At 47.6% G+C, this 21,414-nt stretch overlaps 1 protein-coding gene, 2 long non-coding RNA genes and 1 pseudogene across 3 annotated transcripts in view; 3 read left to right on the top strand and 1 right to left on the bottom strand.

Moving 5' to 3' along the window:
• LOC137841035 (janus kinase and microtubule-interacting protein 3-like) overlaps nt 1-21,414 on the bottom strand; it is a 143,081-nt gene that overhangs the window by 82,583 nt on the left and 39,084 nt on the right. The window lies entirely within an intron of this gene.
• Nucleotides 5,625-9,440, top strand: LOC137841049 (janus kinase and microtubule-interacting protein 3-like; annotated as a pseudogene).
• LOC137841024 (uncharacterized) lies at nt 12,173-12,706 on the top strand. Its single transcript, XR_011088332.1, has 3 exons — nt 12,173-12,279; nt 12,457-12,503; nt 12,627-12,706. It is a non-coding gene; the product is annotated as an uncharacterized lncRNA (long non-coding RNA).
• On the top strand, nt 14,562-21,136 carry LOC137841021 (uncharacterized). Its single transcript, XR_011088326.1, has 4 exons — nt 14,562-14,640; nt 16,859-16,947; nt 20,804-20,833; nt 21,024-21,136. It is a non-coding gene; the product is annotated as an uncharacterized lncRNA (long non-coding RNA).

Genomic DNA, 21,414 nt, shown 5'->3' with positions numbered 1-21,414 from the left:
CGCACTGAACAACACCATGCCGCACTGAACAACACCATGCCGCATTGAACAACACCATGCCGCATTGAACAACACCATGCCGCACTGAACAACACCATCCTGCACTGAACAACACCATGCCGCATTGAACAACACCATGCCGCACTGAACAACACCATCCCGCACTGAACAACACCATCCCGCATTGAACAACACCATCCTGCACTGAACAACACCATGCCGCACTGAACAACACCATGCGGCACTGAACAACACCATGCCGCACTGAACAACACCATGCCGCACTGAACAACACCATCCTGCACTGAACAACACCATCCCGCACTGAACAACACCATGCCGCATTGAACAACACCATCCTGCACTGAACAACACCATCCTGCACCGAACAACACCATGCCGCACTGAACAACACCATGCCGCACTGAACAACACCATGCCGCACTGAACAACACCATGCCGCACTGAACAACATTATGCCGCACTGAACAACATTATGTCGCACTGAACAACACCATGCCGCACTGAACAACACCATGCTGCACTGAACAACATTATGCCGCACTGAAAAACACCATGCCGCACTGAACAACACCATCCCGCACTGAACAACACCATGCCGCATTGAACAACACCATGCCGCACTGAACAACACCATGCTGCACTGAACAACACCATGCTGCACTGAACAACATGATCCTGCATTGAACAACACCATGCCGCACTGAACAACACCATCCTGCACTGAACAACACCATCCTGCACTGAACAACACCACCCCGTACTGAACAACACGATCCCGCATTGAACAACACCATCCCACACTGAACAACACCATGCCGCACTGAACAACACCATTCCGCACTGAACAACACCATGCCGCACTGAACAACACCATGCCGCACTGAACAACACCATGCCGCACTGAACAACACCATGCCGCATTGAACAACACCATGCCGCACTGAACAACACCATCCTGCACTGAACAACACCATCCCGCACTGAACAACACCATGCCGCATTGAACAACACCATGCCGCACTGAACAACACCATCCTGCACTGAACAACACCATCCCGCACTGAACAACACCATGCCGCACTGAACAACATTATGGCTTACTGAACAACATTATGCCGCACTGAACAACACCATGCCGCACTGAACAACACCATGCCGCACTGAACAACACCATGCCGCACTGAACAACATTATGCCGCACTGAACAACATTATGCCGCACTGAACAACACCATGCCGCACTGAACAACACCATGCCGCACTGAACAACACGACGTCGCACTGAACAACACGACGCCGCACAGAACAACACGACGCCGCACAGAATAACACAATACCGCACAGAACAACACAATACCGCACAAACAGTTTTAGATAATATTACGTCGCAGTCATGTGACGCGGACATGACGTCAATAGGCGGAACTCACGGCAAAATTATAATCCGTGGGCGTGGCTTGCAACAGGAAGTAGGAAAGCGGCAATTCTGGCAAACAAGACACAGCGGTTAGTAACACGATGACTTACAAGGCAAATATTTTTGTTTTCAGCTTGCAACTTGACCGTCTAGAGCGTACAAGGTAATTACAACTGTTTTTTTTTAGCCCTGAAAAGCGAGGGAGTGTGGCGTTTGGGAGGAATGTCGAACTCGGCGTCTGCTTCCAGCCACAGACGCCAAATTTCGACGATTATTTCGACTGGTCAACGGTTGTAAATTATTGCGTTGACTAAAAACTTTATTTAACTCTACTCTTAACTTTGCCGTTTCAGATATGCGGGTATTACACCGCGGAAATTACGTCAATAGGCTGAACTCTCGCCAAAATTCAAATCTGTGGGCGCAATGGCCTTGAGCGAGACACCGGATACAAACACGACGATTATCAACAGAAATATCTTTATTTTCTGCTTGCAAGTGGACCGTCTAGAGCGTACACGGTAAGTACAACTCATTGTGTTTAAAAAGATTTACGTTTGTGTAGTTTGCGTTGCGTTGTATCTGTGAATGTTGGTTTAGGCTAAATGTTAATGTTTAATTTCATTCCTTTAGGTTCCACGGTGTTTGTTGGCTGTATGTTTTCCACTGCAAGAAGAGGCTCGTATCATTGACCAGCAGGAGCTACAATGGTGAGTACCCCTTTCGTCTTCCATTTATGTTAAACACTTCCTATTTCATGTCTAACAGTACTCGATTTAACAAATAACCATAAATAAATACAGTGTGGGCAGTCACGTTAACATATGTGATTATCCTGCCTAATATGTTTATCACAAATATGTCACTAATCACTAATATGTTTATTTGTTTATCACAACACCTTTGGACCTTCAGCAATCGATTATTTCCCTTCATCTACATAGAGACAGAACGATGGTGTCTTAAACATCTCATTCATTTCACCAAATAACTTCACGCAGGTGGATAACGGCCGTCTCGGTCACGCTATGTTGCGTGATGCAGTTTTGAAGAACCAAATGCATTTATTCAATGAATAAGTCAAGCTAGTTCTATGTTTATGATGTTGTAAGTTACGGTACCGATTGAAGTTGAGTTCGAAGCCAGTGGAAAACAGCGCTGCGTTTGTGCTCTCCAGGTACAAATGTTGTGATCTCTGACTGACGACCGGGCGAGACTCGAGTAAGAGATGTCCAAACGAGCTCCGGCAGGGCGGGCCAAGGCGGAGCGAACGGACGCCCTTCAGGCCGCCAATGACGAGCTGAGAACCAAACTGATGGACGTCCAGTTAGAACTTCAGCAGGAGAAGAACAAGGTGAAAACCTCAACAGACAGACACTGCCTGCCTCCCTGCCTGCCTCCCTGCCTGCCTCCCTGCCTGCCTCCCTCCCTCCCTCCCACTTTTCCCGATGTAGATTAGACATGCGTGTGCCATGACTGTGTCAGCCTACATCAACAAATGCACCGAGGACGTCAGCACCACTAAGAATATCATCACCCGGGGCAACCAACGACCCTGGATGACTGAGGAGGTACGTCAAACGCTACGAGCGCGGAACTCTGCCTTCAAGTCTGGCGACAAGGAGACACTGAGGACAGCGAGAGCCAACTTGAACCGTGCCATCAGAATAGCGAAGCGAGACCGCAGTCGAAAATTTCAGGATCGTTTCCACGACGTCAAAAACATCAGGAGTATGTGGCAAGGCATACGGGCGATTACAGACGACAACTCACCCTCCCCCCCCTGGTGGGTGTAGTTGATGCTGACTTTCTAAATGGTCTAAATAACTTCTTTGGGAGGTTCGAGGCACTAAACGGCACTCCAGCAGTTAAAACTGTCCCCCATCAGGAAGAGGAGGTACTCTGCCTTGACTCCGCCGATGTGTTGAAGAACCTGAGGAGAGTCAACCCCTGTAAGGCCCCTGGCCCGGACAACATTCCTGGGCGTGTGTTCAGGGAATGTGCAAGTCATCTGGCTGGGGTCATCACAGACATTTTTAACACCTCGCTGGGCCAAGCCACAGTGCCGGCGTGCTTTAAGACTGCCTCCATCATTCCGGTGCCGAAGAAACCTCAAATCACCTCATTTAATGATTACCGGCCTGTTGCACTGACTCCGGTTATGATGAAGTGCTTCGAAAGGCTGCTTAAAGGTCACATCGTTTCCAGACTCCCCCTATTATTTGACCCGTTCCAGTTTGCCGACCGGCAAAACCGCTCCACTCAGGAAGCCATCTCCTCCGTTCTTCACCTGAGCCTGGCTCACCTGGAGGAGAAGAACACCCATGTGCGGAGGTTGTTCCTGGACTTCAGCTCAGCGTTTAACACCATCATCCCACAGCATCTGGTAGGAAAATTGGAACACCTGGGCTTCAACACCCCCCTTCGCAACTGGCTGCTAGACTTCCTCACCAACAGACCTCAGTCAGTCCGGGTCGGACAGAACACCTCTGATGTCATCACCCTCAGCACAGGCTCCCTTCAGGGCTGCGTCCTGAGCCCCCTGCTGTGCACCCTGATGACACACGACTGCGTCCTCAGGTTCACCACCAATCACATCGTGAAGTCAGCAGACGACACAACGGTGGTGGGGCTCATCAGAGACAACAACGACCTGGACTACAGAGAGGAGGTGGAGCAGCTGGTGGGCTGGTGCAGAGAAAACAGCCTGATCCTGAATGAGGAGAAGATGAAGGAGATCATCGTCGACTTCAGGAAAAAACAGCCTCACCACGCTCCACTGATCATCAACAGCTCAGCTGTGGAGGTGGTCAGCAGCACCAAATTCCTGGGGGTCCACATCACAGAAGACCTCACCTGGACTATGAACACTACGGCACTGGTCAAGAGGGCACAGAAGCGCTTGTACTTCCTGCGGAGGATGAGGAGAGCCCACCTGCCCCCACCCATCATGAGGACGTTCTACAGGAGCACCATAGAGAGCATTCTGACAAGCTGTCTCTCTGTGTGGTGTGGAGGCTGCACCGCCTCCGATTGGAAGAACGTGAGGAGAGTGGTGAGGACAGCAGAGAGGATCATAGGGGCTCCTCTTCCCTCCATTCAGGACATTTCATCTCAGCGCTGCATGTCCCGTGCCCGTAACATCATCAATGACCCATCACACCCCCACCATGGACTGTTCTCCCTGCTGCCCTCTGGGAAGAGGTTTGCAGCATCCGCTGCAGGTCCACCAGGTTCTGCAACAGCTTTTTCCCTGCTGTCATCAGACTGTTGAACACTAGAACTGTTGAGCTCTAAACTGAACTCTGCATCACACATTCACAGAACTGTACTTTATGACACTACGGACCTCTATCTCGCACTACCAACTTTACTGAACTTGTATAAACCCTTTAAATAGAAGTTTAATACATGGTTTAGCATTCCTCTGCACACTCTTGAATACTGTTTTGCCTACTTGCACTATTGCATAATTATCACTGCTGCACTTTATACTTATTTTTAATATATATATATATATATATATATATATATATATATAGTATATGTATATATATATATTTTCATAGGATATGTTACTTCTATTCAACTGCAATATCACTACTTTGTTGTAAGACGTATGCAACGGAATTTCGTTTTGTATGCACCATGTGCAGACAAGATGACAATAAAGTTTGTCTAAGTCTAAGTCTAAGTCATGTCAGGTCAGCTGTCTGGAGAGAGAGAGAAGTCAGGACCTGCGGGCGGAGCACCACCGTGCCACCGCCGCCATGACGGAACTCAAAAGCAAACTCCATGAGGAGAAGCAGAAAGAGTTAGCCATTACCAGGGAGACATTACTGCGGCAGCATGAAATGGAGCTGATGAGAGTGATCAAAATCAAAGATGGAGAGATCCAGCGACTGAATGCCTTGGTCCTCAGCCTGAGGGACGGCTCCATGGACAAGGTGATCCGCTCTATCCGTGTCTGACTATCCGCACGCCACGTCGGGCTTCGATGCGGCCGCTACCGTATTGTGTAGCTTGTCCCCAGTAAGCGTCGCGGCGCTCCGTTGCGGTCTCAACGGCCCGGTGTGGCGCAATGTCTGCTCAGGTGAGGAGGGGGGGCGCTTTGCTGGCGGAGGTGGAGGAGACGCGGCGGTGTCGGGAGACCGAGCGGTGTCGCCTCCACCAGGAGCGCGGAAGAAGCCCTGGCAGCGGCCCAGCAGGCCTGGCAGTCCCGAGCGGCCGAGCTCCGATCGGCTCATCACCAGCATCGGGAGGAGCTGAGCCGAACCAAGAGAGACTGCGAGAGGGAGATCCGCCGACTGGTAGGACTGATCAGATGCGCGGTGCGTGGCTATGTTCCCAATTTCGTTGTATACCTGCAGTGCAATGACACCTAAGGCATTCTATTCTATTCTATTTCACAAGAAGAAAATGTCCGGTTGCTCGCTTCGCTTTTGTCACAGCAAAGGTGTTCTAGTCGATTCAAGAAAAAAATTGGCCGGTTGCTCTCTTTGTTTTTGTCACAATTCTGGCAAATGAGTTTGCCCGCCTGCCTGAGCGCTCCCCGTTTGTACATCCAGACGGATGAGATCAAGCTGAAAGACAGAGCGGTTAGTGTTTTGGATGAAGCCCTGGGGCCGGCCACGTCCACCGCCTTCAGCTGCAGACTCAGGCTGCCGAGCAGCAGATCGCTGCCCTGAGGGATTCCCAAAGGGCGGGCCTAAACTACCCTGGAAGTGGGGTCAACGCCGCTACTAGCAATCCTCTTCATTGCGTAAGCCACCTCATCACACACTTGCAGTACGCATGACTTAGTTCGTTGCTGGAGGAAGGTTGCACAAAAACAGTTTTGAACTTTGAACGAGTGCTTGTGTGTGTGTGTTGCGGGGCGTTTTCAGTCTCAGGAGGATCGGGACACGCGACGGTTTCATCTGAAAATCGCTGAGCTCAGCGCAGTCATCAGGAAACTGGAGGATCGAAACGCCCTGCTTTCTGAAGAGCGCAATGAACTGGTAATTTATTGACGGCACGCTTGAAGGTTTGCGCTACGTTTGATGCGCGCCATCCAGCGAGGCACCCATTGCGCTTGCTTATTAGTTGAGCGGCGCGGCGAGTCGGTTGCCTGGTAGATGTCTTTTATTGGGAGCCAAAGCCACGATTCCGTTCAAACCGATGCAAAAGGAATGGATACGTTCTGGCCCGCGTGTTGTGCGTCTTTCACATCCCGCACTTCATGCTTGCAGCTAAAGCGACTGAGAGAAACAGAAAGCCAGTTTCTGCCACTCCTGTACAAAAACAAACGCCTGAGCAGGAAGAATGAAGAACTCTCGCTGGTGCTGTGTCGCCTTGAAAACAAAGTGCGCTTTGTCACCCAGGAGAACGAGGAGATGGCAAGCTTGGTAAGTCGACGCGGACAACGGCGGCGTGCCAACAGAGTCCACTGCATTTGTGTTCCACAGAGAAGGCCTAGTTCGCTCAATGACCTGGACCGCGGTTGCGGCCAGCAGGACGGTGAAATGGAGTTCCTTCAAGTTGTGGAGCAGCGGCACATCATCGACGACTTGTCCAAGGTCTTCAGGCAGGCGACTCGGTGCACGTACGGCAGCGCCGCGCTCGCTCGCTGTCGCCAGGAAACCTTTTCCGTCCAAAGCTTGGCCGGCGGCCGCCATCCAAAAAATTGGCCCCTTAAATTCCGACCTTTCAAGCAGGAGCATTGTGCGCACGCGTTTGAACACGCTTTAGACTTGTTTTGCCGTTTTCAGCAGCTCAAAGCTCCCGTTTTGTCAGCGCCTTTGCCACTCGCTGTGCGCTGAAAACGACGGACTTGCCCGGCTGCTCAGCCCGTCAACCATGAGCCGCGAGCGCGACGTCATTGTCCGTAGGCAGCTAGTGGCAAAATGCACCCTGTTAGAGTTGCGCTCGCTCCAACTTATTTTGCAAGAACCACACGGGAGACAAGTAAGTTCTTTTGGACACCTGCAGGTGGAGAGTCCATCCGTTGTACGAATGAAGTCTGACTCTCGGCTCCTGCACGAGCATTTTAATTAAGAGAAACAGGGTGGGTGTAAGAGTGGATTGAATAGAGGAAGCCCTTGACCTCTAGTCAAAACATAGCAAGGGGTGTTTTACGACTTTGTGTAGGAAGGGATAAGCGATAGGGATAAATAAGGGATAAATAATATTATTTATTACAGGTCGCAGTCAAAGTCAAAGCAACACAATGATACGATAAAGATAATCTGGAAAACCCTGACACACCCTGTAGTTGTCACTTTTGGAAAAGACGAGCGTCCCTCCAATCATCGCCGGTGACGTGTTTTTCAGGCTCTGGAGACAGGAGCTCATGTCAGAAATGTCATTGTGAGTCGCGTTTGTTTCTGCGCCGGAGCCGTTCGTTCCCTTTGCATCCAAAGAATCTCAAAGGCGGATTATTTGTGTCGACAGGAGAGAGATTTGCTGCTACGATACCGACGTCGAGAATCTCTGAGGAGGAACAAAGCGTGAGGTCCTGCAAGGTGAGTCTGTTTGTTTGCGGCTGCTTGGTGTTGCGCAAGATGAAATGGCCTTTTTCTCGCTATCGTTCCTCTCGTCGATTCATCGTGAGGTGTCGCTTCAGTTTGTTCAGAGAGATGTTTGCTTCCGCGCCCGCAGGTCATCGAAACATTTTACGGCTACGACGAAGACGTGTTGGTGGACCCGGACGGATCGTCCTTGTCTTTTCACACCGACAGAACCCCCGACACGGAACCCGAAGAGGTAGCCCGCCATTTCTGCCAGCGTATTGGCACCAAACATTCCTCTTCAGCCTGGAATCGGACTCGTCTTTGCGTCGCGGGTGCTTTGTCGCCGGTCTGACTGATTCTGGTACTAGTGCTGTGTTGCATTGGTGTGTGCATGAAGAGGCGGAGCTTCGCTACCGCCAGCTGACGCAAGAATATCAAGCGCTGCAACGAGCCTACGCTCTGCTAGCCCAGACCAGCGAAGGGGACTACGACGCCGAGAAGGAGATCAAGGTGGCGCCCCTTCCCGCAACCCCCGGCCGGGTCGCAGCCTCCCCGTTCTCACCCAGCCTCGGGTGTTCTCTGGTCTGAAAGGAGGAGGAGGAGCCTCCCTCCTCCTCCTTTCAGACCAGAGAAAAGCTGATGGTAGAAATGGGTCACTATCAAAGCAGAGTAGCAGATCTGGAGTCAGCGCTGAAGCAACAAGGACAGGTAAGCTCATCAATGAGCACACCTTTTTCTCAGACAAAATAGCTACATTCTTCAGTCACTCATCCGTCTGGCATTACTGGACCAACCCCCCCCCCCCCCCCCCCCCAACGTGGCTCGGAAAATGCGGAGAAAAGCAAATGTCATTTTCCAGTCAACCAAAGAATTTGTGGATGAAAATGACACAACATTCCAAAGCTGTCCACGCGTTTGTCTCTTCTAGAATGTCAAGTGGGTGGAGGAGAAGCAGCTGCTGCGTCAGAGCAATCAGCAGTTGGCCGAAAAGGTGACGGAAAGAAAGGCGCTGGGCGGAGTCGCTTGGCGTCACACCTGTCGGGAAGCCCCGCAGATGAGGTCTGACTGTCTTTTCAGGTCAGGCGGATGGAGGCGGAAGAAGCGCGTCTGAAAGAGCACATCCAGGATATCCGAGACCAAAACGAACTGCTTGAGTTCCGCATCCTGGAGCTGGAGGTGGGAAGACTCGCACAAGCGTGTTGAGGCCAGAGATGTGACGGACGGACGGACGGACGGACGGACGGACGGACGGACGGACGGATGCATGCCTCTGCCTTTCAGGAGAGGGAGTGGCGCTCCCCCGTCTTGAAGTTTCTGCAAGTCCGTTTCCCAGACGGCCTCAGCCCTTTGCAGATCTACTGCGAGGCCGAGGGCGTGAGCGTACGTAAGGCGTCCCTTGCAACCCTAACCTTAACCCGAGGTCCCAGAACACCTTACATTGCTCCTTGCGCCTTTCCCCCGGACATCGTCATCAGTGATCTGATGAAGAAGCTGGACATCCTGGGCTATAACGCCGTAAGTGTATGTCGAACTCCTTATGTTCGCACTCCACGAGACTCGGCGGCTCAAATGTGACTTTTGGAAGGCTTTGCGCTGAAAGAAGCTTGTTGACGCTGTGCCTTTGGGCTCTTGCAGAATCTCACCAACGAGGAGCAGGTGGTCGTGATTCACGCCAGGACCCTTCTCACCCTAGCCGAGAAGGTAACGCGCACGTCCACGCACGCTCTCGCATTCTGCTTATGTGACAGCAGCCTTTCCTCAGTGGTTAGAATACATCAAAGTGACCAAGTCAGCACTTCAACAGAAGATGTTGGACATTGAAAGTGAGAAGGTAGACAGACACGCGACATCAGCCAAGGGGAACTCCGGCAATGTGCCCCAACAATTCTGACCTTGAGCTGTGCTAGGATATGTTCTGCAAGCAGAAGGGCTACCTGGATGAAGAGTTGGACTTCAGGAAGTGTTCCATGGACCAGGCTCATAAGGTAAGCCGCCCTCAAATCTCCCGCCGGACCACTGATGGACGAGGATTGCGGCCCAGAGGATCCTGGAGCTGGAGGCCATGTTGTACGAGGCGCTACCGCAGCGGGACTGCCCCGCCACGGACGGCGAAAAAGCCAGCCACGCTGGCGTGAATGACGTGCTGACGGCGGATCAGAGAGAAGAGCTTAGGAGCGCCGTGGACCAATGGAAGCGAGCCCTGATGTGCGAGTTGAGGGAGCGCGACGCTTGCATCCTCCAAGAGAGAATGGATCTGCTGCACAGCGCGCAACAGGTAAGGGCCCAAAGCCAGCCCGGCACTTACTTGCACGCTTACTGGCTTTTGAATGCCACTTTCCATTTGTCCGTCCTAGAGGAACAAAGAGCTGAAAGAATTCATCGAAGCTCAGAAGAGACAAATCAAACAATTGGAGGAGAAGTTTCTGTTCTCTTTCTATTCTTCTCCTTGGCCTTCATTCTGTGGCCCTAACATCAGCTGGTGAGTGAGCTCCAGCGGCACCGCACTCGACACCTCCGATACACTGCCAGCCGGTCTCAGACGTTGGCAGACGCTCCGATGCCAACGTATACCCCCCGCCACGGTGACAGAGGCACCGCGTCACACCGGCGCTCATCCAATCAGAAGGCAGGAAAAGCAAATTCACATGCAGGGCACTTTTGAACCAGAAGAGAGCGCCACAAAAAACGGTTGTTGCCCCAAACGCGCACTAAAAAGGGTCAGAATAACAAGAGTCCCACTGGCCAGCCGGGGCCACCCGTCCAGCTGTTTCTTCAGGGGGGAAAGAAATTGGAGTCACCGGTGAGTACATTTTGCATTTAGCTCTGCTTTTCTGCTTCTGTCTTCAAGTGTGTGGCATCCTGCGATCAAAGATTCAGCCAACCCCAAAGCGGTTGACCTCAACGTCCCACCACCATGCCTACCAGAGCAGGTGACGTGATGCTTTGGACATCCTTCCGTCTCAGATGCCCAAAAGTACTCTTTGCCACATCTGCGGCAATACGGTGTCTTTTCAAAGGTGCAAATAAATCCAGCGTGGGCGGAACACGCACGTCTTCGGTTTTTCCCGCTTTGTTTGTGTGACAGCTGTTGTGAAAATTTTATACAAATAAAGTTGTATAGTACAGGTTTGGCCAAGCCGCAACTCCCGAACCGCATGCGGCTCTTTTATGTTCATATCAACATTTGTGTGTGTGTGTGTGTGTGTGTGGGGGGGGGGGGTTGTGCATGTTGGCTTCACTTGAGTTCAATTTGGTATTTTGGTCAAAAGCGCATGTGGTGAAATTCCACAAAGTAGGATGGGCAAACACATTTCTTTAAACTATGAGTGTCAATTGGGCTCTCGAAATGGCAGGGAAAAGATGCACAGCAAAACGAAAATACGTAGATGAACACAGGACGTTTTAATCAGAGTGGGAAAGTTTCTATTTTTTGTTGAACGTGATGGCAAACCATTCTGCCTGATATGTCAGACCTCAGCGCATTTCAAAGATTCAAATCTTCAGCGCCATGCACTTCAGCTCACTCCATGCTAACATTGATCAGGCGTCGAACCCGCAACATCATGCTTAAGAGGTGGCCATGCTAACCAGTGCGCCATTATGTCAACGCATAATAACTGTAAGTCTACTGATCAAAACAGCGGTTACTATATGACGTCGCTACGTCGTGGTCACGTGACGCAGACAAGACGTCAATGGACGTGGGCAGAGTTAACTTGTTTAAAAGGGAGTGGGCAGAAGAAATATTTAATTTATTTAAATCTATTTTGAGTGCACACCATTATGCCAATGCATAACAACTGTAAATCTACTAAACAAAACAGCGGTTGCTATATGACATCTGCCACGTCGTGGTCACGTGACATACGTGACGTCGATGGGCGTAACTTTCGCCGGAATTCAAATCCGCGGGGAGAGTTAACTTGTTTAAAAGAGAGTGGGCAGAAGAATTATTTAATTTATTTAAATCTATTTGGTGTGTGCGCCATTATGTCAATGCATAACAACTGTAAGTCTACTAAACAAAACAGCGGTTGCTATATGACGTCTGCCACGTCGTGGTCACGTGACGCGGACGTGACGTCGACGCCTACTTTACATCCCACCGATCACAGGACCCCTCGGCTGCATAACCGTGCCCCCTTCCCAACCAATCGCATTTGCTATACGCGAAAACGACGCCAATGGAAAGAGCTTCCGCCCAAATTTAAATCCGTGGGCGTGGCTCGCAGCAGGAAGTAGGAAAACGGCGGCGATGTTGACAAAGACACAGCGGATGGTAACATACGACTAACAAGAGAAATATTTTTATTTTCTGCTTGCAACTGGACCGTCCAGAGCGTACACGGTAAGTACAACTCATCGTTTTTAAAAAGAAGTACTTTTGTTGCCCTGAAAAGCGAGTGAGCGTGGCGTTTGTGGGGGACGTCGAATTTCGACGATTCTTTCTGGTCAACGGTTGTAAATGATTGTGTTGATTAAAAAAGAAAACTTGATGTAACTCTACTTTTAACTGCCGTTTCAGATAGATTTGGAATTGCATCACATCCAATTTTGCCTAGAGCGTACACGGTAAGTAACACTCATTGTGTTTAAGGAGATTTACGTTTGTAATAGCAGAAGTGTAGCCGCGTTGCGTTGTACGTGTGAAAATTGGTCGAGGCGAAATGTTAATGTTTAATTTCATTCCTTTAGGTTCCACGGTGTTTGTTGGCTGCAAGTTTTCCACTGCAAGAAGAGGCTCGTATCATTGACCAGGAGCGAGCTACAATGGTGAGTAGCCATAACATTTATGTTAAACACTTCCTATTTCATGTCTAACAGTACTTGATTTAACAAATAACCATAAATAAATACAGTGTGGGCACTGAAGTTAACATATGTGATTATACTGCCTAATCTGTCACCGAGTAGATTGTTGCAAAGTAATATAAGATCCAAAGTTGTAATTCAGAATAGTTTTCAAAAGAAGGCCATTAGAATTATATACAAGTCTGATTACCCTGAACAAGCTATTAATTAAATCACAAATTCTTCAATTCAAAGATTTGGTAGATTATCAGACAAATAATGTCTAACAGTAATTGATTTAACACATCACGATAAGTAGATTGAGTGTGGGCACTCTCAAGTTAACATATGTGATTATACTGCCTAATCTGTTACAGAGTATGTTGTTGCCAAGTAATGTAGAATAGATCCAAAGTAGTAATCCAGAATAGTTTTGAAGAGGCCATTAGAATGATAAACAAATCTGATTACCTTGAACATAATAACAAGCTAAGTGTTTAATATGTCCTATGAAGTCAAAATTGGGCACCATCATGTGGTGAAATTTGGAATTGCATCACATCCAATTTTGCCTGGGAACAAACAGATTACATAAATCTTAGTTTTGAATAAACCACTCCTTCTCAAACAAGTAAACTCTGCCCATTTTGCGCAGTAGATGTTCTGTTAATATCTAGTATTTATACAAAGTCATAATTTAAATTGCTTTCAACCTTCATTCATCGGTTCAACCAACATTACTCGCTCTTATTACCAACTTGTATTGATTTAACTAAGCGTTTAATACTTCCTATCAGGTCTCAAATCGAGATTTGGCAAAATACAATTTCAGCAAATCCAATTTTGCCAGGGAACAAAAATAGATTAAATAAACTAAATAAGTCCTCTTCCCATTAAATAAATCAGAAAAGTCTGTCTTGTAACCAGTCCTCTTCAAACAAGTAAAGTCTGCCCATTTTGTGCCGTAGATTTTGTGTCTATGCCTAGTATTTAAACAAAATCATAATTTAAACGACTTCTTTCCTTCATTCACTTTGGAAATTTGGAATTGCAGCAAATCGAATTTTGCCAGGGAACAAAAATAGATCAATTAAACTAAATAAGTCTTCTTCCCATTAAATAAATTAAAAAAGTCTGTCTTGTAACCAGTCCTTTTCAAACAAGTAAAGTCTGCCCATTTTGTGCCGTCGATTTTGTGTTTATGCCTAGTATTTATACAAAATCATAATTTAAAGGACTTCATTCCTTCATTCACTTTGGAAATTTGGCATTGCAGCACATCAAATTTTGCCTGGGAAGAAAAGTAGATTAAATAAATTTAATAAGTCTTACTACTTCCCATTAAATAAATTAAATACGTCTTACTTGTTTCCACTCCTTTTCAAAACAGTAGTTTAAAATGAGGGCCCTTCACTCAATCTTTAACCTCAACCCCGCACGTTGTGTTGTATCTGTGAATGTTGGTTGTGGCCAAATGATAGTTTTCTTTCATTCGTTTAGGTTCCAAGAAAACTTGATGTAACTCTACTTTTAACTGCCGTTTCAGATAAGCGGGTATTACGTCGCAGTCATGTGCCGCGGATATGACGTAATTGCCGGAACCTCCGCCAAAATTCAAATCTGTTGGCGCGATGGCCGTGAGCCACTGAGCAGCGACGATTATCAACAGAAATATCTTTATTTTCTGCTTGCAACTGGACCGTCTAGAGCGTACACGGTAAGTAACACTCATTGTGTTTAAGGAGATTTACGTTTGTAATAGCAGAAGTGTAGCCGCGTTGCGTTGTACGTGTGAAAATTGGTCGAGGCGAAATGTTAATGTTTAATTTCATTCCTTTAGGTTCCACGGTGTTTGTTGGCTGCAAGTTTTCCACTGCAAGAAGAGGCTCGTATCATTGACCAGGAGCGAGCTACAATGGTGAGTAGCCATTACATTTATGTTAAACACTTCCTATTTCATGTCTAACAGTACTTGATTTAACAAATAACCATAAATAAATACAGTGTGGGCACTGAAGTTAACATATGTGATTATACTGCCTAATCTGTCACCGAGTAGATTGTTGCAAAGTAATATAAGATCCAAAGTTGTAATTCAGAATAGTTTTCAAAAGAAGGCCATTAGAATTATATACAAGTCTGATTACCCTGAACATAACAACAAGCTATTAATTAAATCACAAATTCTTCAATTCAAAGATTTGGTAGATTATCAGACAAATAATGTCTAACAGTAATTGATTTAACACATCACGATAAGTAGATTGAGTGTGGGCACTCTCAAGTTAACATATATGATTATACTGCCTAATCTGTTACAGAGTATGTTGTTGCCAAGTAATGTAGAATAGATCCAAAGTAGTAATCCAGAATAGTTTTGAAGAGGCCATTAGAATAATAAACAAATCTGATTACCTTGAACATAATAACAAGCTAAGTGTTTAATATGTCCTATGAAGTCGAAATTGGGCACCGTCATGTGGTGAAATTTGGAATTGCATCACATCCAATTTTGCCTGGGAACAAACAGATTAAATAAATCTTAGTTTTGAATAAGCCACTCCTTCTCAAACAAGTAAACTCTGCCCATTTCGCGCAGTAGATGTTCTGTTAATATCTAGTATTTATACAAAGTCATAATTTAAATTGCTTTCAACCTTCATTCATCGGTTCAACCAACATTACTCGCTCTTACTACCAACTTGTATTGATTTAACTAAGCGTTTAATACTTCCTATCAGGTCTCAAGGCAAGATTTGGCAAAATACAGTTTCAGCAAATCCAATTTTGCCAGGGAACAAAAATAGATTAAATAAACTAAATAAGTCTTCTTCCCAATAAATAAATCAGAAAAGTCTGTCTTGTAACCAGTCCTCTTCAAACAAGTAAAGTCTGCCCATTTTGTGCCGTAGATTTTGTGTCCATGCCTAGTATTTAAACAAAATCATAATTTAAACGACTTCTTGCCTTCATTCACTTTGGAAATTTGGAATTGCAGCAAATCGAATTTTGCCAGGGAACAAAAATAGATCAATTAAACTAAGTCTTCTTCCCATCCATCCATCCATTTTCTGAACCGCTTAGTCCCCACGGGGGTCGCGGGCGTGCTGGAGCCTATCCCAGCCGTCATCGGGCAGTAGGCGGGGGACACCCTGAACTGGTTGCCAGCCAATCGCAGGGCACACAGAGACAGACAACCAATCGCACTCACACTCACACCTAGGGACAATTTGGAGTCTTCAATCAGCCTACCAAGCATGTTTTTGGAATGTGGGAGGAAACCGGAGTGCCCGGAGAAAACCCACGCGGGCCCGGGGAGAACATGCAAACTCCACACAGGGAGGGCCGGAGGTGGAATCGAACCCGCACCCTCCTAACTGTGAGGCGGACGTGCTACCCAGTGCGCCACCGAGCCGCCCAAGTCTTCTTCCCATTAAATAAATTAAAAAAGTCTGTCTTGTAACCAGTCCTTTTCAAACAAGTAAAGTCTGCCCATTTTGTGCCGTCGATTTTGTGTTAATGCCTAGTATTTATACAAAATCATAATTTAAAGGACTTCATTCCTTCATTCACTTTGGAAATTTGGAATTGCAGCACATCAAATTTTGCCTGGGAAGAAAAGTAGATTAAATAAATTTAATAAGTCTTACTACTTCCCATTAAATAAATTAAATACGTCTTACTTGTTCCCACTCCTTTTCAAAACAGTAGTTTAAAACGAGGGCCCTTCACTCAACCTTTAACCCTATTTATTCACCTTCTAGGCTAAGTGTTAAAGGCTAAGTGTTAAAGGCTAAGTGTTAAAGGCTAAGTGTTAGAGGCTAAGTGCCAGAGGCTAGGCGCCAGAGGCGAGTTTTTGTGGGCTGAAGTTTTAGTGGGGTTAGTGTGAATACAATCCAAAAGAATACAACAGAATACAATACAATAGAATATAATACATAGATTAAATTCAATAGCTCTTACTACTTCCCATTAAATAAATTAAATACGTCTTACTTGTTCCCAATCCTTTTCAAAAAAGTAGTTTAAAACGAGGGCCCTTCACTCAACCTTTAACCTCAACCCCGCACGTCACATTGTGTTGTATCTGTGAATGTTGGTTGTGGCCAAATGATAGTTTTCTTTCATTCGTTTAGGTTCCACGGTGTTTGTTGGCTATGTTTTCCACTGTCAGAAGGATGAAAATACAAAGTACAACGCTTGGACGTGGGCGAAGACGTCACCGGTGAGTCCTTCCTTCCTATTTATTTACCTTCTAGATGCTAGAGGCTAAGTGTTAGAGGCTAAGTGTTAGAGGCTAAGTGTTAGAGGCTAAGTGTTAAAGGCAACACAATACGAACAACACAACACAATACGAACAACTCAACACAATATGAACAACACAATATGAACAACACAACACAATACGAACAACACAACACAATACGAACAACACAACACAATACGAACAACACAACACATTACGAACAACACAACACAATACGAACAACACAACGATACTGCACTGAACAACACGATACCGCACTGAGAAACACGATACCGCACTGAACAACACGATACCGCACTGAACAACACCATGCCGCACTGAACACCATGCCACACTGAACAACACCATCCCGCACTGAACAACACCATGCCGCACTAAACAACACCATGCCGCACTGAACAACACCATGCCTCACTGAACGACACCATGCCGCACTGAAAGACACCATGCCGCACTGAACGACACCATGCCGCACTGAAAGACACCATGCCGCACTGAACAACACCATCCTGCACTGAACAACACCATCCCGCACTGAACAACACCATGCCGCACTGAACAACATTATTCCGCACTGAACAACATTATGCCGCACTGAACATTATGCCGCACTGAACAACACCATGCCGCACTGAACAACACCATGCCGCACTGAACAACACCATGCCGCACTGAACAACACCATGCCGCACTGAACAACATTATGCCGCACTGAACAACACCATGCCGCACTGAACAACACCATCCTGCACTGAACAACACCATTCCGCATTGAACACCATGCCGCACTGAACAACACCATCCCGCACTGAACAACACCATCCCGCACTGAACAACATTATGCCGCACTGAACAACATTATGCCGCACTGAACAACACCATGCCGCACTGAACAACACCATGCCGCACTGAACAACACCATGCCGCACTGAACAACATTATAACGCACTGAACAACACCATCCCGCACTGAACAACACCATGCCGCACTAAACAACATTATGCCGCACTGAACAACATTATGCCGAAATGAACAACACCATGCCGCACTAAACAACACCATGCCGCACTGAACAACACCATGCCGCACTGAACAACACCATGCCGCACTGAACAACACGATCCCGCATTGAACACCATCCCGCACTGAACAACACCATGCCGCACTGAACAACACCATGCCGCACTGAACAACACCATGCCGCACTGAACAACACCATGCCGCACTGAACAACACCATGCCGCACTGAACAACACCATGCCGCACTGAACAACACCATTCCGCACTGAACAACACCATGCCGCACTGAACAACATTATGCTGCACTGAACAACACCATGCCGCACTGAACAACAACATGCCGCACTGAAAAACATTATGCCGCACTGAACAACACCATGCCGCACTGAACAACACCATCCCGAACTGAACAACACCATGCCGCATTGAACAACACCATGCCGCACTGAACAACACCATCCTGCACTGAACAACACCATCCTGCACTGAACAACACCATCCCGCACTGAACAACACCATGCCGCACTGAACAACACCATGCCGCACTGAACAACACCATGCCGCAATGAACAACACCATCCCGCACTGAACAACATTATGCCGCACTGAACAACATTATGCCGCACTGAACAACATTATGCCGCACTGAACAACATTATGCCGCACTGAACAACATTATGCCGCACTGAACAACATTATGCCGCACTGAACAACATTATGCCGCACTGAACAACACCATGCCGCACTGAACAACACCATGCCGCACTGAACAACACCATGCCGCACTGAACAACACCATGCCGCACTGAACAACAGGATCCCGCATTGAACAACACCATGCCGCACTGAACAACACCATCCTGCACTGAACAACACCATCCCGCACTGAACAACACCATGCCGCACTGAACAACATTATGGCGCACTGAACAACATTATGCCGCACTGAACAACACCATGCCGCACTGAACAACACCATGCCGCACTGAACAACACCATGCCGCACTGAACAACACCATCCCGCACTGAACAACACCATGCCGCACTGAGCAACACCATGCCGCACTGAACAACACCATCCCGCACTGAACAACACCATGCCGCACTGAACAACACCATTCCGCACTGAACAACACCATGCCGCACTGAACAACATTACGCTGCACTGAACAACACCATGCCGCACTGAACAACACCATGCCGCACTGAACAACACCATGCCGCATTGAACAACACCATGCCGCATTGAACAACACCATGCCGCACTGAACAACACCATCCTGCACTGAACAACACCATGCCGCATTGAACAACACCATGCCGCACTGAACAACACCATCCTGCACTGAACAACACCATCCCGCACTGAACAACACCATCCCGCATTGAACAACACCATCCTGCACTGAACAACACCATGCCGCACTGAACAACACCATGCCTCACTGAACAACACCATGCCGCACTGAACAACACCATTCCGCACTGAACAACACCATCCTGCACTGAACAACACCATCCCGCACTGAACAACACCATGCCGCACTGAACAACATTATGGCGCACTGAACAACATTATGCCGCACTGAACAACACCATGCCGCACTGAACAACACCATGCCGCACTGAACAACACCATGCCACACTGAACAACACCATGCCGCACTGAACAACATTATGCCGCACTGAACAACATTATGTCGCACTGAACAACACCATGCCGCACTGAACAACACCATGCTGCACTGAACAACATTATGCCGCACTGAAAAACACCATGCCGCACTGAACAACACCATCCCGCACTGAACAACACCATGCCGCATTGAACAACACCATGCCGCACTGAACAACACCATGCTGCACTGAACAACACCATGCTGCACTGAACAACACGATCCTGCATTGAACAACACCATGCCGCACTGAACAACACCATCCTGCACTGAACAACACCATCCTGCACTGAACAACACCACCCCGTACTGAACAACACGATCCCGCATTGAACAACACCATCCCACACTGAACAACACCATGCCGCACTGAACAACACCATTCCGCACTGAACAACACCATGCCGCACTGAACAACACCATGCCGCACTGAACAACACCATGCCGCACTGAACAACACCATGCCGCATTGAACAACACCATGCCGCACTGAACAACACCATCCTGCACTGAACAACACCATCCCGCACTGAACAACACCATGCCGCATTGAACAACACCATGCCGCACTGAACAACACCATCCTGCACTGAACAACACCATCCCGCACTGAACAACACCATGCCGCACTGAACAACATTATGGCCTACTGAACAACATTATGCCGCACTGAACAACACCATGCCGCACTGAACAACACCATGCCGCACTGAACAACACCATGCCGCACTGAACAACATTATGCCGCACTGAACAACATTATGCCGCACTGAACAACACCATGCCGCACTGAACAACACCATGCCGCACTGAACAACACCATGCCGCACTGAACAACACGACGTCGCACTGAACAACACGACGCCGCACAGAACAACACGACGCCGCACAGAATAACACAATACCGCACAGAACAACACAATACCGCACAAACAGTTTTAGATAATATTACGTCGCAGTCATGTGACGCGGACATGACGTCAATAGGCGGAACTCACGGCAAAATTATAATCCGTGGGCGTGGCTTGCAACAGGAAGTAGGAAAGCGGCAATTCTGGCAAACAAGACACAGCGGTTAGTAACACGATGACTTACAAGGCAAATATTTTTGTTTTCAGCTTGCAACTTGACCGTCTAGAGCGTACAAGGTAATTACAACTGTTTTTTTTTAGCCCTGAAAAGCGAGGGAGTGTGGCGTTTGGGAGGAATGTCGAACTCGGCGTCTGCTTCCAGCCACAGACGCCAAATTTAGACGATTATTTCGACTGGTCAACGGTTGTAAATTATTGCGTTGACTAAAAACTTTATTTAACTCTACTCTTAACTTTGCCGTTTCAGATATGCGGGTATTACACCGCGGAAATGACGTCAATAGGCTGAACTCTCGCCAAAATTCAAATCTGTGGGCGCAATGGCCTTGAGCGAGACACCGGATACAAACACGACGATTATCAACAGAAATATCTTTATTTTCTGCTTGCAAGTGGACCGTCTAGAGCGTACACGGTAAGTACAACTCATTGTGTTTAAAAAGATTTACGTTTATGTAGTTTGCGTTGCGTTGTATCTGTGAATGTTGGTTTAGGCTAAATGTTAATGTTTAATTTCATTCCTTTAGGTTCCACGGTGTTTGTTGGCTGTATGTTTTCCACTGCAAGAAGAGGCTCGTATCATTGACCAGCAGGAGCTACAATGGTGAGTACCCCTTTCGTCTTCCATTTATGTTAAA

The sequence above is a fragment of the Syngnathus scovelli genome, chromosome 16 (genome assembly GCF_024217435.2).
Source record: "Syngnathus scovelli strain Florida chromosome 16, RoL_Ssco_1.2, whole genome shotgun sequence".
Lineage (NCBI taxonomy): Eukaryota > Metazoa > Chordata > Actinopteri > Syngnathiformes > Syngnathidae > Syngnathus > Syngnathus scovelli.
The sequence above is the reverse complement of the archived record's forward strand: the minus strand, read 5'-3'. Positions and strand labels throughout refer to the sequence as shown.